The sequence below is a fragment of the Dipodomys merriami genome, unplaced genomic scaffold (genome assembly GCF_024711535.1).
Source record: "Dipodomys merriami isolate MVZ:Mamm:240054 unplaced genomic scaffold, mDipMer1.0.p SCAF_1, whole genome shotgun sequence".
NCBI lineage: Eukaryota > Metazoa > Chordata > Mammalia > Rodentia > Heteromyidae > Dipodomys > Dipodomys merriami.
The window spans coordinates 104996761-105002744 of record NW_027202270.1 but is presented as its reverse complement, the minus strand read 5'-3'; the positions used below and the strand labels follow the sequence as shown (position 1 = coordinate 105002744).

General features: G+C 40.3%; 1 long non-coding RNA gene across 1 annotated transcript; it reads right to left on the bottom strand.

Moving 5' to 3' along the window:
* Nucleotides 1-1156: 1156 nt before the first annotated feature.
* On the bottom strand, nucleotides 1157-3079 carry LOC138803964 (uncharacterized). Its single transcript, XR_011365109.1, has 3 exons — nucleotides 2918-3079; nucleotides 2052-2224; nucleotides 1157-1505 (listed from the first exon to the last, which is right to left on the bottom strand). It is a non-coding gene; the product is annotated as an uncharacterized lncRNA (long non-coding RNA).
* Between the last annotated feature and the right edge of the window lie 2905 nt (nucleotides 3080-5984).

The following is a 5984-nucleotide window of genomic DNA, read 5'->3' as shown; positions in this document are numbered from 1 at the left end:
TCATGTCAGAGCTCTATCATGTAACACCCAATGCTGTCCACTGGTAAGGACACAGGTTGGGGGAAGAGTTGGCCCTTCTTTCACTTCACATAGAAGCTTTACACTGATGTCTTCCAAATCTGAATTTTGTCTTCATTGCTCACCCTCACTCCATAACCATCATCCCACCAGTTCAAAGCGTTTATATGTTAGTTCTCCACAAACATTCAAATAAGCCTCCTTACCCTCCAGTGTACTACATCCCTTGGAATCTATACTATTGCATGGCCTCTTCTCTTTTAAATGTAAGCTGGCTAGCTGCTGAGTTAAAGGTCCCAAGTGAGATGTGGTAAGATTCCCACAGCTAAAGAATTTGTGATACATCGTCATGCAGTTCTTGAAATGCTCATTCGTAGAACACTTACTGGATGGCAATTGACAGTCTCCCCTGTGTTCCCAGCCAACAGCCATTACCAATGCTAACCATGTGGCAAGTCTGAGGAAGCCAGCCTTGGATGCCTTCTGACTAAAATTGTGCAAGGGATCCTAGTGGGAACTTGCCAGCCGAGCCCCACTAACCCTATGACCCATAAGAACTAATAAGAAATTTTTGTTATAGACCACTACATGTTGGATGCCTCCTTATGCTATATTATAAGAATGCAAATAGAGCATCTAATTGTTCATATTGCACCCAAACATGATTTCTCAATAGAACTGTTTCTTAACTAAAAGGGAAAGAATTCAATTGAAGACCCTGACACCATTATTATTCTTTCTTTTCTTCTCTAGCTCATCCCTTAGGGTGAAAGCTCCATCAGTCTAGGAGACTGATCCTATATCCTCTGTACACATGCTTCTCTATAATATTGAGTCAATAAACGTTTTACAAATAAATTCTGAATAGCTGAATTATTGTTGTAGCACAAAGTGTATTTCTTTAAAGTATATCAGCAGCCTGAGTAACAGTTTTTGCTGCCAACTCAACCATATTAGGGTAATAGCTGTCACTGAGGACATAGGTGCTAGATGCTGTATTTATAATCATTTTAGCTCTCCTAATGGCATTAAGAGATATGCATCATAATTTATTCTTGACAAAAAGAGTAACCAAGCTTAAGAGAAAAGTCAGTTTCCTTGCCAAGTATCACAAAGCTTAAGCATTTAAGAGTCAGACTTCTTAGCCTGGGTTGTAAACAAGCCTGATTTATTTCACTCATGAAATACTGCTTCCTTATATGTTGCTTAAATAGCCTATTTCTGTTTTACTGTTTTTTTCCATCCATGGGGATGGGAGTCATGCTCAAAATTATTAATCCTTTGGGAAAAAAAGAAGGATGGGAGGTGGGAAAATGGAAGATAATGAAGGAAGGGGAGACACTGATCAAGCAGCATTGTACTCATAAACTGACTTATGGCATTTTAACCCCTTTGTACAACTACATAAACATTTTTAAAACAAGTAAAACAATGAAGTTCCAAGTCAAAGTTCATGATCATATTTTCTCTCCTTGGCCATTTTCACTCTGCAAAAGCAAGAAACAAGTTGGTAAATAGGGAGAGTGTGGAGCACTGTTACTGCTTTATCCCTTTGCTCTGTAGTGGCTTTCCCATGGAACAGAGGTCCTCAACCCTAGGTGCATGTTGGAATCACCTGCATCTTTAACAATTATTTCCTTTGTGTGACTTATTCCAGACAGGGCACAAGCATTGGCCCTGTTTTGAAACTCTCCATGACAGGGAGGTACAGCCAGGCACAACCCACTGCTTCAGGAGTCCCATTGCTAATATTGATGCCTGTCATCCATCAGACAGATAACACCAGAAATCTTTGGGTTAGGCCATACTAATCAGCTTTTGCTTGCATGAAATGCATCCTAGTATATTCTTGTTGAAAGGACTCAGAGGCTGGGGGCAGGCCTCAAACCAGAATCTTAAAACCACAAGGCATTGATCAAAGAGGAATCAAAGACCTCCACAGAGGTCTTCCAGATTTTGAGGGATTCTTTAGCTGCTAAGTCAAGTTGTATAGTGTTAGCTTTTTAGCTGTCATTGGTATGTCGGTAGCTCACATTGAGAATCCTAGCTTCTCTGATATCCAGAGGGCTGTTATCCAAAGCCAGCTCAAGAAGAAGAGTCCTCAAGATTCCATTTCCAAAATAACCAGCAAAAAGAGCCAGTCTGGAGGTGTGCCTCAAGTGGTAGAGTACCAACAGATCAAACCAGTTCAACCTAAGTTCAAACCCTAGTACAATGGAAGTTAGGAAGGGAGGGAGGGAGAGAAGGTGAGAGGGAGGAAGGGAGAAAAAGAAAGAAAAAGAAAAAATACCTGCAGTCAGTTGCAAAACATAATATAATAGGGTTCAATTTATGTTTGCCTATAGCTAATGATCCGTGGTAATTGGTGGGTAATATTGACTGTGAAAATAGTACGAGTACGAATAAAACATTTGAGATAGTAACATTGGAAATAGTAAAACATATTTTTAGAAATGTTTGCTTCTAGCATGGTTTTAATCAGACATGGTAAAAATCTGCTTCCTTCCTATATATATCAACATGCTATTCTATTCTCCATTGATCGGGAGCAACAAATAAAACCCTACAAAATAAAACTATTCTTTGAAGGTGGGAGAAAATAAAAGAACTGTATTTAACTGTATTTTTTAATTAAAAAAAACTATACCAAAATTCCTTAAACCCACCTCCAATGGTAAAATCGTTTCCAACTCCCTTTGCGCTCTCCTCCACCTGGGAACTTTTTGGCTTCCCAAATTTGGGGGAGGTTTTAGAAATCCCTACTCTCTAGTGAAGCCCATAAGTCCTGTCCTCTCTACTCGCCCCCCCCCCGGCCCCCTGCCTGCCTCCCCGCACCCGCCCCTCTCCTTAATGCGCAGACGCAGAACAGTTGGCTCATCCTTTTCAACCCAACACAAACCTCACTTGTTCTGCTGTTGGCATCATGGAACCGAGTCAACTTAAGTCTCCTTCACATTTATTCATGTAGCTCAGCTCCTGCCCTGTTGACGTTCCCAAAGCAGATGTGCAAGTACCCAAAGACAATTAAATCATGATTCATCCTCCAAGACGCCTGCTAAGGCAGGCGGCCTGGCTGTGAGTGAAAACATTTGAGCAGTAGCTGATCTTTTCCTTTGGTAGAGGACCAAGTCAGACTAGGCATAGCTTTGAAGTTATTTCTGTCTCGGTGGATTAGAGGTATCAAAAGAAGCAGCTCTACAAACCTTTTAACAAATATTTACAATTCCACACTAAACAACCTCCACTGTACCTTAACCTTTACCGTCTTGTGAAATGCATGCCAACCTCCCTGCCAAACGTATGCACTTGCCAGAACAGGAGGGAAGGCTCAAAGGCAATGAAGTACGGAACAGAAAGGGGCATCCACTCCCTCCCATGTGGAGGAAAAACCTTGTCTCTCTACGCTGCTGACTTGACCACTAAGGAGGGCTATATATATATATGCCAGACACCTTCTCTTAGTCCATCTGCTCCAGCCTCAGGCCAGCATTCCTCTGCCCCTGAGAGATACCTGGCTTGCTCAACAGGATGCTACCAGGACACTTCGGCTGCCCTGAAGCCAAAGTTTCTGAAGGGGCCAAAGTGGGTCTATCTGGTGTGGGAAGGACACAAATCAATGGGTTCAACTGGAAAGGAGTTTAGTTATGTGGACACAAATGTTTTTGTTTTTGTTTTAAGAACACGGCATGTTTCATACTTCACTTCCCTCACTGGAGGTTTTAAAATGCTTATCACAGAGATGGATTTGTAGCTCAAAAGGTAGAGTACCTGCCTGGCAAGGGTAAAGTTTGGAATTCCAACTCCACAACAGCAAAAAGGAAGGAAGGAAGGGTGGGAAGGAGGGAGGGAGGGGGCGAGAGAGGGAGGGAGGGACCGAAAAGAAATTCATTAAAATGGGTATCATAGAAAGTATGGTTGCTCAGAAAATGCTGTAAGGATTCATTAAATGGATGACCTTGACATCTTTTCTGCTTTTAAGACTCTTTGTTGTGAACATATATATGATCTCATAACAAAAGTTCATGGAAAAGGACAGATGAAAGTATTCAAACCCTAGTTTTAGCAAGTGTGTGGGCGTGCGCGCGCGCACACACACACGAGAGTTCAGAAGGTAGGGTCTCTCAGTCCACAGTGTGAAGAAGACTAGTACTCCAGTCTTCATTCTGTAGTAGGTACTCACTCTTGCTTGCTTGCTCAGCGGGAACTCTATCACTCCAGCCACAGCCCAGCCCAGCCAGGTTATTCTGGAGATGGAATCATGTGGGTGTTTCTGCCCAAACCAAGATCAGTTAATGAGACCCAGTTTAAGGGGTGAGCACGAGTAAGTTGTCCCCAGGGGTTTTTAACAAGAGACTCAATAGCGAAGTCACCAGAGAAAGCAGAGTTTGAGAGGAACAGAGGCCAGCTGCTAACATAGCATAAAGTCCTACTTCCTAGAACTGAAGCCCCGTATTATTGACAGGTAAGAGTTGATAGTGTGTGTGATATTGTCAACAAGAACAATCAGCTCTTACCTCAGGCTAATGCACCCAGAAAATACAAATTAGAATGAACTCAGATTTGGTGACAAAGGTCACAGTCATCCATATTATTATATAAATAAATCATAATTCATTCATCTTGTATACTTCTGTGTATTTAGATCTCTTTCAAATTTAAAAGCAGAATTTTCATGCTGAAATCTTAATATTTCCTTTAAAATTGAGGTAATTTCCTTGGTAAAAAAAATTTATAGAAGTCTTACCTGGGCACTGGTGGCTCATGCCTATAACACTAGCTACTCAGGAGGCTGAGATCTGAGGATCAAGGTTCAAAGCCAGCCGAGGCAAGAATGTCTGTGAGACTCATCTCCAATTAACTGCCAGAAAATTGGAAGTGGAGTTGTGGCTCAAAATGGTAGAGTGCTCGCCTTGAGTAAAAAGAGCTTAGAGACAGCACCAAGGCCCTGAGTGCAAAGCCCCAGGACAGAAAATAATAATAATAATAATAATAATAATAATAATAATAATAATAATAATAATAATAAAGTCTTAATTTCTCAATCTAAAGGCCAGCATACTACAAAGGTTTTGGATAAATATTGGCAAATCCTGCAAAAATCCTAAACCAATATAATTTCCAGTTTAATTGCCATTAATGAAACTGGTCTCCCTCTTCATTAGACGCTAAACTCATAATACAAGAAATGGATTGGATTTTTTTTCTATTTCTTCTTTTAATCAGGATTCCATTCCTCAACCAACAGATGTACTTTATTTCAGCTTTATCATACAATGTAATATTTGATATTTTAAGAGAGGTCCCTCATGATTAGTTTATCTTGTTGAAATTGTACTTAGTCTCAGTCCATTTGCCTTTAACATTCTCAACACATTATAACATTTTTATTCATTAAAAAATGGCATTTAGCCAGACATCTATGGCTCACACCTATAATTCTAGCTACTCAGAAGGCTGGGATCTGAGGATCAGAGTTTGAAGCCAGCCCAGGCAGAAAAGTCCCCATAAGACTCTTATCTCCAATTAACCATTCAAAAACCAAAAATGGAGCTGTGGCTCAAAATGGTAGAGTGCTAGCCTTGAGCAAGAAGAGCTCAGGGACGGTACCCAGGCTCTGAGTTCAAGCCCCAGGACTGACAAAAAGCATTAAAAAGGAAAAATAAAGGCAGGTAAAATAAAAAATATAAACATCCATGTTCCTATGTTGAGTCTCAGCTTGAGTAAGGATTTTTATTATTATAATACAGTTGATGCCTTTGTAAACCTTCTTCAATCACTCCCCTCAAAAAAAAAAAAAACAGGTGACCCATGTCTTATTTTTGCCCTTAAAATTTGTTGTTCTCTATTCATCTATGTATTCATGTATTGCATGTACTGCAATACATATATTGCAGATGACTGGCATCTTTTTTGTAAATATTAGTTTAGATAATTTTACTTTTGATCTTTTCATTGCTTTTGCTCAA